Here is a 12747-nt window from a genome sequence, read left to right as displayed (position 1 = left end):
TAGCAGGACCCACCTCAAGCTTTGTCATTAGAATGAGACCAGATAATGAATATAATGTGCCCAGTGAGCTGCTTTTCAACATGATTAGCAGCAGCTGTGGCATCACCCCTCAGACAGGTGTTCATCTTCCCTCCTCCACATGCCCTTTCTTAGGGCAGACCCAAAAAAGGCTTTGGTCGGGAAGGGGTTCGTTTTGGACGTAGCAGAATGTGCTGGGAACTCCATTTTATCAACAGAAAACTTTTTCAAGTCACCTCCTCCCCCAGCCACTGCCAGGGATCTGTCATTACCACCCTTAATTATCCTGCAGTACTGATGAGGCATCCTCCATCTTAATGCCTGCAGGATTCAGGCAGGCCACCACCCCGTGTGAACACTGAAGGCAAGGCTCCAAGCAGCTGAGAAGTTGGAAAGCTATGCCATCTGTGTCAAAGAAGACAGGGGAATGAAACACTCAGGACTTCCCCCTCTGCCCCTTTGTTTTTGCTCTTTATAGAATTTGGGTCCTTGTTATGGGATTTAAGAGACAGCAAAATTAGGAGTAAAAGTGGGGGAAGAGATTACTATTTGCACAAGCACTTAACTGGGCTGTTCCTAGAGTATGTGGGGCCCCAGCAAATTTTTTTTGCAGAGCCTCTGTCTATATGAACAATGTGAGTCACCAAAACCTGTGTAACAGCACATCTGTTGGCCCAGTTTCTCGTGATCCCACGAAAGAAATACCAATCGATCAGTAGGAGCTATCTCTCTCCAGGCTGCCTTCTGGAGCTGGGTCTCTAGTCCCAGAACATCACAGGCATGAGGCTCAGATCCCCTGGGGCATCTGATCCACCCCACGTGAATGGGAGAGGATGGGAGAATGCCTTAAAGAAGAGAAATGGCCACCAAGGGCCAATGAGTCCCACCTGCATGGCATGGCTACTCCTGCCCATCTCAGCATCAGAGGGAGAAAGAGAAACATTCAGGGAAGGCACTCCGAAAACCAGAGTGCCGTGAGGTGCAGGGCTGGACCAGGGACCAGGCTGCCCAGGTCTCAGGACAGGACTGCATTTGATTCAAAAGTCTCTGTGAAAGTTTCCCTCTCTTCGTCGGGCTCAGAAGGAACACTGCCTCCTTCCTCTCAGTGTGTGGCTATCATGGGATTCTCCTAAATTCTAAAACAGACAGCCTTCTCTTTTTTAAGTAACTCCAGTACATCAAGAACCATACTATGGACCAGGAAGTCCTGGTACTATTACATGGATTATTTGCCCCATTAGTGATATAGCAGATAGAGGTGAAAACAGTTAGGGCTGACTCTAGAGCAAGGGCAAGCCAGCTTAATTCTATCAGGAACTATGTGCAAATTCAGTGTTTCTATAAGAAAAGTTATAAGCCTGGAGTCTTGCACAGACCTGTCTCCAGCATTTGCAGACCTAGGACAGTAATACAAATGGAGGCCCCTGACTCACAGCCTCTTTCCTCCCCTGGTTCTGCAGATGGGTGTTGGGTGGGAAAGTCCAGGGTCCCTGGTACTTCACGGGTGGTCTATACATAAGTGGCATGGGCTCCGGGTGGGCACATCCCTTGGCCTCCTGATTTCCCATCCCATGGCAAAGGCCAGCTGAAGGAAGGCCACAACCAGGCCCCTGAGGTCTAAGGGTAATGCACTCCACTACATGACTTCTAAACCCATACCCTGACCCCTACTTCACTTTTCAGTTTCTACTTCCTTAATTTCCTTCAGCCTACTCCCCAACTACTCCTTTTCTCTCATGTATAAGAATTCCTAGTTCCTATTTTTGAGTCATCCTGAATCTGACCTTGAAGCTAGTGTTCTACAAAAAAAAAAAGAAAGAAAAGAAAAGAAAAAAGAAAGAAAGAAAGATATTATATCTTTTTTAAAAGTCTGCAGAACCTGAATATTTATGATATGCCACACCAAGACGTCCTGGTAAAGAAATGTAATTCTTGTCACCCATGGCTACTGAAAAATGACTTTCTGGATACACTAGTGGCACTTTTTATCTTTCACAGGCTGACAGATAATGGGATTGCAAGTTTCAAGCAGTAATCTCCTCATCTTATTGGTTTATAGGGGGGAAAAAGGCAACCTAGTAAAGTTCTGTAGAAGACTGAACAGACAAGCAAACAAAATAACACTCTACAGCAGGAAGTCCATGTCCTGTAAGAGACCTGAGGTAACTTACACTCTTTCCAGGGGAATTGACATTGTTCTATTTTGTGACTGAGGTTGCCCATGAGGCGGCAGGGGAGTGGCTATGAGATTCCCCGGAAGTCAAATGCAGGACGGATAGAATCCAAGTTTTCTCACATTACATGATACCATGTCCTGTTTCTGAAGCAAAGCAAAGTAAAGAGTAAAAGTATAACATGCTGGGTGAATGAAATTAAAGATACATATGATAAGATAAATTTGGTGTTTCATAAAATCGTTTTGGGGATGGGAGAACTCACCAGATTGTGAAAATGAATCACAGAACAGTCGCGTTGGCAGAGCCTCTCTCTCCACAGAGTAATCCGCTGTTGTCGTGGGGCTCTGAGCACAGGGTGGATTGATGATGATCCCTTTTTTATTGAGATTTGGGGCTCACATCTCATTTATGTTTATGCCTGCCAGGTGGCTCAGCCTTTATTTGTCATTGCATTTCTTAGCCATTTCTTGATCTCTGAGGCTTGAGTGCATAGATGCTGAGTGGTACGGTAAGTGTGCCTGGGAAATGCATCAGTAAACACTAAGAGAAAAAGACAATGCTGAGAGCAGAAACTTATTCCGCAGGATAATAGGGAGGAAGTTAAGAAAGGGAAAGATGGATGTTCAATATCAGGAAAAATACCCTGGCCATTCATTCGACCTTAAGAATAACTTCCCAAGGGAAGCTGTGAAAATCCCATTGCTTGAGGCATTTGAGGATAGATTGAATGATGTACTGGAGATTATCCTTCAGAGAGTCAAATGTACTCTGGTCCTGGGAGTGAACTAAAATAGCCACAAAAACCACAAAATGGTCTTTTGTGGTTATGATTCTGGAAGTCCAGTCAGCGCTCACTTTATTGAATCCTTTGCTACAACAAGCATAAATTTCTCCAGGCTGAACTGAAGAACCACATCTTAGAATTTGAGCCTTAGTGGACCTGCATGCCCAGGCCTGGCCAGTTAAGTAGTGATTCAGTGTGGCATGTCCTACATAGTGCACTGGTTGATGGTGTGATCTCCTCCTCTCCCCTCCCCACACTTCTCCTCGCCTCCCTTCTTCTCTCCCCTCCCTTCCTCTTCCTTGCTCTCCCTTCCTCCCCACCTCTCTCCTCCCCTCCCTTACTCTCTTATAAATAAAGGAAACAAATAAGAGGTGGGGTGGCAAATGCTTGGAAAGCATTCCTCTGAGAATGAGTCATCATGATGTTCCTGTTGGATGCCTGCTCTGTGCTGCTCACTGCACTGTGGTTTGGCATTGGAAGAATATGGTTTTAAGCCCCCCCAGAGTCTACATGAGACATGGGGATTGATGAGGTCTGCTGGTCATTCTACAATGGACAGGCCCTGCAAAGCCTGTAGTGTTGCCATTAAATTCCCCTCCCTGCTCCTGCCCCAGAGATCTGCTGGAGATTCTGAGTTTTATCTGTTTCAACACTATTGTTAATAATTTGATGCAGGGGGAGGGTTGAGCAGGGAGGAGAAAGATTTAATTTCCTAAGGACGGACCTAACCAGTCAGCAAGTTCAGTTCTAAGAGACTCTGGAGTGAAAAAGTTGAAGGCCAACTACTCATTCTTCTTTCTTTTCCTAATGAATTGCAATTGATCTAAAAATATATTTGAGGGAAGTCTCTGAAGCTGGAGCTGGGAAAAGTTGCTGATATGGTCACAGAACTTGTTTCTGAAGCAAGCACAGCGGCCCAGGTAAGTCAAGAACCTGAGAAGGTATTTTTCACAGAAATAGAATAAACAGTCCTAAAATTTGTGTGAAACCATAAAAGACCCCAAATAGCCAAGCAATCCTGAGAAACAAGAACAAAGCTGGAGGCATTATGCTACCTGATATCAAACTATACTACAAGGCCATAGTAATCAAACCAGCATGGTACTGGCATAAAAATACACATATAGATCAATGGAACAGAATAGAGAGCCCAGAAATAAACCCATGCTTATGTGGTCAATACCACAAAGCAGCCAAGAATATACAATGAGGAAAGGACAGTCTCTTCAATAAATGGTGTTGGGGAAACAGGACAGCCACATACAAAAGAATGAAACTGAACCACTATCTTACATCATACACAAAAATCAATGGGAAGTGGATTGAAGACTTAAATGTAAGACCTGAAACCATAAAATTCCTAGAAGAAAACATAGGCAGTAAACTCTTTGATATCATTCTCAGCAATATTTTTTTGGATATGTCTTCTCAGGTGAGGGAGTTTTTGCACAGTGAAGGAAACAATCAGCAAACGAAAACACAGCCTACTGAATGGGAGAAGATATTTGCCAGTGATACATCAGATAAAGGGTTAATATCCAAATTACGTAAGGAATACATACACCTTAAAATAAAAAAATAAAAACACACACACACACACAAAAAAAAATCTGATTTAAAAATGGGTAGAGGGCTTAAATAGACATTTCTCCAAAGAGGACATACAGATGGTCAATAGACATATGAAAAGATGTTCAACTTGACTAATTGTCAGGGAAATACAAATTAAAACCACAATGAGCTATACCTCATGCCTGTCAGAATGGTTATTATCAATAAATCAACAAACAATGGGATGCAGAGAAAAGGGAACCCTTGTGCACTGTTGGTGGGATTGTAAATTGGTGCAGCCACTATGGAGAACAGTATGGAGGGTCCTGAAAAATTTAAAAATAAAACTACCTTATGACCTAGCAATTACGCTTCTGGGTACTTAACCAAAGAAATCCAAACCACTAATTTCAAAAGAGAGTACACCTCTATATTCATTGCAGCATTATTTACAATAGACTAGATATGGAAGTAACTTAAGTGTCCATCAGTAGACAAATGGATAAAGAAGATGTAGCACATATATACAATGGAATATTACCCAGCCATAAAAAGAATGAAATCTTCCCATTTGCGACAACATGGATGGAACTAGAGGGTATTTTGCTAAGTGAAAGAAGTCAGACAGAAAAAGACAAATACCATATGAATTCACTTACATGTGTAATCTAAAAAACAAAATAAATAAACAAACAGAACAGAAACAAACTTATAGATAGAGAGAATAAATTGGTGGTTAACAGATGGGAGGGGGTTTTGGGAGATGGGTAAAGAAGGTGAAAGGATTAAGAAGTATAAATTGACAATTATTCAAATAGTCACAGGGATGTAAAGTACAGCATAGGGAATATAGTTAACGTAATAAGTATGGCGGCAGGTGAGTACTAGAGTTATCGGCGTGATCATTTTGTAGGTTATGTAAATGTCTAGTCACTATGTTGCACACCTGAAATTAATGTAATATTGTATGTCAACTGTAATTGGAAAATAAATTTAAAGAATTTTTAAAAAAAACCTATTTAGCTACCTACTCCAGTCAAGAGAGTCTGCCTTTATCTCCTAGCCACATCCACCTCCAGCATATGAGTATATGCACCCTATTTATCCCACTCTTCTTCAGGCCTCTTACTGTGATGCCTCACTGAAAATGTCCCTTCTTCTCCACCAAATATGGTTTACAGAATGTTATAGCTGGACAGTTCCTTAGTTGAAACTTTTTTTTTTAGATGACAGAACTATAAACCTAGAGAGAAAAAAATGCATTAGATACTCAGTTTAGAACACTTGTTTTTCATTCCTTGAAAAATACATTTATCGTACGGCATGGAGATAAAAGACACAATCCCTCCCCTGAAGGAGCACTCAGACTGGTGGAGGCAATAAACAAGTAAAGATAAAATTGTGATTATGATAATAAGTGCTATCCACAAAAAAAGCACCAGGTGCCTTAATAATTATAGGAGGAACTCCTAAGCCAGAGTGGGGCACATCATTCTTTTCTCTCTTTACCTCCCTCCAAGCCATTCTCCAGACTACAGTCAGAGTGATCTTCTTAAAGAAATCAGACCATTCCTCCACTTAGAAAATTTCAGGGACTTACTATGCATTCGCATTGGGGCAAGATGTGGCCCTCCTACCTCTGCAACTCAGCCCCCTCTCACTGTCTCCATGGCCCATCAGATCAGAGTTCCGCCCCCTGTTTTCTATTCCTAGACTTTATAAAAGACCCCTGAGAGCTTGCTTGCCCCACTTCCACCACATAAGGACTCAGTGAGAAGTTGCCAGTCAGTAGCCTGGAAGGGCACCTTCCCCCAAACCCAAACAGGCTGGCACCTTGAGCTTGGACTGCCAGCCTCCAGACCCATAAGAGCAAGTCTCCTCTGAGTGTTGTCCCGCTCCTTAGCAAGCCTGTGAAGTGAATGGTTTCTGCCCCTGTGGTGTAATAAAAAACCGTGTTGCTGGACAACCTCTATTATCCATTATCTGACGATTTGAGAAGCAAAAACTTTGCCTCCCCAATATTTGGTGACGTATACTTTCCAAAAGAAGTTGAAAATAGAAAATATAGACACTTTTAAACCATAAAACCCTTGGCAAATTCCACTCACACTTATTATCCCCAAAGATTGAACGTTATCCCTGTCTCTTCCCACAAGGACAACTACCAGAGCTCCAGGGAAGTGATTTTCCCCTGAACTCAGCAGATGAGATGAGATGAGAAGCTCTAGAGAAGAGCAACAGAAATCACCCAGAAGGAGACCAGGACACCGATCTACGTTAAGCTGACTCGACTAAATGAAGGACTCGACTAAATGAAGGACTCGCCTGCTGCGCCTCCCCATGCAGGGGATGCTTCCGTTTTATTGCTAGAGTAAATTCAAACCAGAAAGTGACAGAATATTGTCATTTCAATCAAGGCAGCTTTACAAAGCCACACGCACACACACACACACACACACACATTCTCACACACACACTCCCTGCCCGGCCCACTGAGCTCTGTGTGTTGAAAGCTTTATGAAAGAAAGCCTGGAGGATAACCAGAGATTGCTGGCAAGATTCAAAGGGATGGAATTTTACAAATCCTTATAAATGAACAGGGAGCCCTTGCCAATGGGAATTTGAAATATGTCCCTCCACTCCTCTGGCTGTACAGAAAAATATCATAAACAACTTGCAGAGAACATACATTCCCACAGAACATACTATCCTCAAGCTAAGTGCTCATTGTCCTCTCTTCTTTAAAAACCAGGATTAGTTGCATTACCAGGGTAATACAGACCTGCTGACTCCTTCAATCATGTGGCAAATTATAAAACAGGACTAAATTTACTTCAGCTGCTGAAATAAGGAGGCAGACCAAGACCGACATTACCAAATAAACACGTGCAGTGCAAGGGGATAAGAAATGGGGCAATATTTCAAGTTCTTGGGAAGTGACAAATTTTATGTTGAGCCATATCCACTGCAGGGCACCATGTGGTATGTCTTCAGATGCAGACATTACATGAGGGTAAACTGTTCTGTGCACATTTGTAAAGTATTTATATCCCATCAGCTTTTTTGCCAGTAGGAAAATAGTAACGACTCTTTGCACATATGCCAGATGAGTTTTATAATAAAAACCACAGCCTAGTTCTAAGTAAATTATTAAATCACCGACTCTCTAATGAAATGGAATTATTTGTACTGATCCTCCAGATAAAATATGCTCTTTTGTAGAAAATGACTGTCCCAAAATAAGAGAATTGAGTTGACCACATGTTTCAGAAGATTGTGAGAAAAAGTAAACCAGCATTTATTGAGCAGAATGCCAGGCACTGAGTAAGCACTGGCTGTATGATTTCACTAAATCCTAATATCAACTTACAAGAAAAGAACCATTTCTCCCATACCAGAGATGAGAACATTCAAATAGGTCATCACATGCCAAGAAACACAATGCTAAGAAGTGGTACAAATGATATTTGAAAGTCTAGCTCCTACTAAAACCTAACTTCCTTCAAATTCTGTACGCAAACTCCCAACCTGGACAAAGTTGGGCTAGATAATCTTGCCCTGGCTTTTCAAGCCAAAATTAAATAGTGTTAATAAGTCACCTGTCTACCAATATGTGCTAATGCCCGTACATATTGAGTAATTGGTAGCAGGCACTATAATACAGTTCATGTATATAGACTATATACCCTTTATAATTGCTGTTAGTAGTCACATGTAAGGTCAGAACAAATTTTCAAATAGAGTGGGAACCTAAGGATCATCTAATTCATCCTTCAATTTACTCATTATTCATTCAACAAATACTGACTGAGTGACTATGGCCCATACATTGTTCTAGACACTGGGGATATAGCAGTAAAGAAAACATTTACCGTCTCTACTCTCATAGATCTTACATTCTAATGGTGAAGACAGGCAATAAATAATATCTTTACCATAGAGAAACCTGGCAAATATTATCTTAACCAAGTGATGAAAGTTAACATCCCCAGTAATATGGTGCAGATGTCATTTACCCCGGCTATGATGTGATGAAAGGGCATTTCACCTCTCAAATATTCTTTCAAAAAAACAAAACATGATTCCAGTCTAATTACGAGAAAAACATTAGGCAAATGCATATTGGGGACATTCTACAGGATACTTAGCCAGCGCTGTCAAGGTCATAAAAACAAATAAATTTACAAACATGTGGAAACTAAACAACACACTCCTAAACAACCAAAAGGTCAAAGAAGAAATCAAAGGGGAAATAAAAAAAATATCTCAAAATTAATGAAAGTGGAAACACAACATACCAAAATCTATGGGGTGCTGCAAAATCAGTTCTTAGAGGGAAGTTTATAGCAATAAATGCACATATTAAGAAAAAAAGATCAAATATATGGTGGTGGAAGGAGAAATGACTCTGGGTGGTGAACACACAATGTGATATACAGATGATGTAATACAGAATTGTACACCTGAAATCTATGTAACTTTACTAACACCCCAATAAACTTTAATTTAAAAAAAAAAAGGAATAAAAAAGAAAAAGAAATAGCTCAAATAAACAACATAGTTTTACACTTTAAGGAACTAGAAAAAGAAAAACAAAGCCCAAGATTACCAGAATGAAGTAAATAAACAAAAATTAGAGCATAAATAAGTGAAATAGAGACGAGAAAAACAATAGAAAATGTCAACAAAACTAAGAGCTGGGTTGTTGTTTTTTAAAGATAAACAAATTGACAAGTCTTTAGCTATATTAACTAAGAAAAAGAGAGAATATGCAAATAAAAATCAGAAATGAAAGAGGAGACATTATAACTAATACAATATTTAGGATCATAATAGACTACTATGAACAATTATATGCCAACAGATTTGATAATCAGAAGAAATTGATAAATTCCTAGAAATACACAATTTATAACAACTGAATTATGAATAAAAAACAATCTAAACAGATAAATAATGAGTAAAGAGGTTGAATCAGTAATCAAAACCTCCCAACACAGAAAAACCCAGGACCAGATGGTTTCACTGTTGAATTCTACCAAACAGTTAAAGAAGAATTAATGCCAATCCTTCTCAAACTTTTCCAAAATATTGGAAAGGAGGTAACACTCCTACAATCATTTTATAAAGCCAGCATTACCCTGATACCAAAGCCAGATAAGGCACTGGAAGAAAAGAAAATATAGGCCATTACCTCTAATAAATATAGATGAAAAAATTCTCAACAAAATATTGAGCAAACCAAATACAATAGCACCCTAAAAGGATCATACACCAGGATCAAGAGGGATTTCTCTCTGGGATGCAAAGGTGGTTCAACATATGAAATCAATAAATCTGATATACCACATTAATAGAATGAAAGATAAAAATCATATGATCATCTATAGATGTGGGGACAGCACTTGACAAAATGCAACATCCTTTCATGATAAAAACCCTCAACAAATTGGGTGTAGAAGTAACATACTTCAACATAACAAAGGTCATATATGACAAACACAGTTAACATCAGACTCAGTGGTGAAAGGTTGAAAGATTTCCTTCTCAGATCAAGAACAAAACAAGGATACCGACTATTATCATTCTTATTCAGTAGAGTACTGGAAGTTCTAGCTAGAGCAATCATGCAAGGTAACAAAATAAAAGGCATCTAAACCGGAAAAGAGAAAGTAAAATGGTCTTTATTTGAAAATGTTATATCTTACATTATAGAAAATCCTAAAGACTCAACCAAAAAACTTTGGAATTAATCAATTAATTTAGTAAAGTGGCAGGATAGAAAATCAACATACAGAAATTAGTTGCATTTCTATACATAAAAAATAAAATACTTGAAAAAGAAGTAAACAATTCTATTCATAATAGCATCAAAAACAATAAAATACTTAGAAATAAATTTAACCAAAGAAGTGAAACATCTGTACAATGAAAACTACAAGACTTTGATGAAAGAAATTGAAGAATACACAAACAAATGGAAAAAGATCCCAGATTCATGAATCAGGAGAATTAGTATTATTAAAATATCCATACAACCCAAAGCCATTCATAGATTCAAGGCAATCCTTATCAAAATTCCAATTATATTTTTCACAGAAATAGAAAAAAAAATCCTAAAATTTCTATGAAACTACAAAAGACTGCAAGTAGCCAAAGTAATCATGAGAAAGAAAAACAAAACTGGAGATGCTATACTTCCTGATTTTAAACTATATTACAAAGCTATAGTAATCAAAATAGTATGTTACTGACATAAGTAAGAATAGGCAAATACACCAATGCAACAGCATAGAGATCCCAGAAATAAATGCTCACATATATGATTAACTGATATTTGACAAGGGAGCCAAGAATAGTCAATGAGAGAAAAGATAGTCTCTTCAAGAAATATTATTAGTAAAACTGGATAACCAAAAGCAGAAAAATGAAATTGGACCCTGTCTCATGCCACTCAAAAAAATAACTTAATTAATGTATTGAAGACTTAAACATAAAATCTGAAGCCATAAAACTCTGAGAAGAAAACATTGGGGAAAATTTCCTTAACATTGGTCTTGGCAATGATTTTTGGATTTGACACCAAAATACAAACAACAAAAGCAAAAATCAACAAGTGGAACTATATCAAACTATTACCCAAAACATATAAAGAACTCATACAACTCAATAACAAAAACACACACCAAAAAAAATCTGATTTAAAAATTGGCAGAGGAACTTAATAGATGTTTTTCCAAAGAAGACGTACAAATGGCCATCAGGAACATGAAAAGGTGTTCAACATCACTAATCGTCAGGAAAATACAAATCAAAACCACAGTGAGGTATCACCTCACATCTGTTAGAATGGCTGTCACCAAAATGACAAGACATAACAAATGTTAAAGAGCTTATGGAGAAAATGGAACACTTCTGCACTGTTGGTGGGAATGTAAATTAGTGCAGCCAGTATGAAAAACAATATGGAGGTTCCTCAAAATATTAAAAATAGAACTATCATATGATCAAGCAATACTCATATATACCACTTCTGGGTATACATCCAAATGAAAGAGAAACAGAATATTAAATAGATATCTACACTACCATGCTTATTATAGCATTATTCACAATAGCCAAGATATGAAACAACCTAAGAATCTATTAATGGGTGAATGGATAAAGATGTGACTTATATATACAATGGAATATTATTCAGCAATGAGAAAGAAGGAAATTCTGCCACTTGCAAGAACATGGATGGACCTTGAGGGCATTTATGTTAAATGAGATGTCAGACAGAGAAAGACAAATACTGTATTATATCCCTAATATATGGAATCTACAAAACCTGAAGTCATAAAAACACAGTAGAATGATGGTTACCAGGAGCTGAGGATGGGTAATTGGAGAAATTTGGGTCAAAGGATATAAACTTGCAGTTAGACGTTGAATAATTCCTGGAGATCTAATGCACAGCATTAGCCAAAATAATTGACAAAAATACTCCTGGAAATAATAGGCAATTATGCAAGGTTGCAAAATACAAGATTAATATACAAAAGTCAATCATTTCTTGTATACCAGCAATGAACAACTGGATTTTGAAATAAAAACATATTACTATTTACATTAGCACCCCCAAAAATGAAATGCATAGGTATAAATCTAACAAAATACATTATCTATATGAGGAAAACTACAAAACTCTAATCAAAGAAGAACTAAATAAATAAAGAGATATTTCATGTGCATGGATAAACTCAGTATTGTCAAGATGTCAGTTCTCCCCACTTTGTACTATAGATTCAGCAAATCCCAAAAATCCTAGCAAATTATGTTGTGAGTATGGACAAATTGATTCTAAATTTTATAGAGAGAGGCAAAAGACCCAGGATAGCCAACACAATACTGAAGGAAAAGAACAAAATCAGATTTACATTATCCAACATCAAGACTTACCATAAAGGTACAGTAATCAAGACAGTGTAGTATTGGCAAAAGAATAGACAAATACACCAATGGAACAGAACACAGAGCCCAGAAATAGCCCCACATAAACATAGTCAACTGATCTTTAACAAAGGAGCAAAGACAATTTAATGGGGGAAAAAGTTGTCTTTTCAACAAATGGTGCTGAAATAACTGGAAATTCACATGGGAAAAAATGAGTCTAGACAAAATCTTACACCTTTTACTAAAATTAACTCAAAGTGATCACAAACCTAAATACAA

Source organism: Rhinolophus sinicus, linkage group LG09 (genome assembly GCF_036562045.2).
Source record: "Rhinolophus sinicus isolate RSC01 linkage group LG09, ASM3656204v1, whole genome shotgun sequence".
Lineage (NCBI taxonomy): Eukaryota > Metazoa > Chordata > Mammalia > Chiroptera > Rhinolophidae > Rhinolophus > Rhinolophus sinicus.
Note: the sequence above shows the minus strand (reverse complement) of the source record.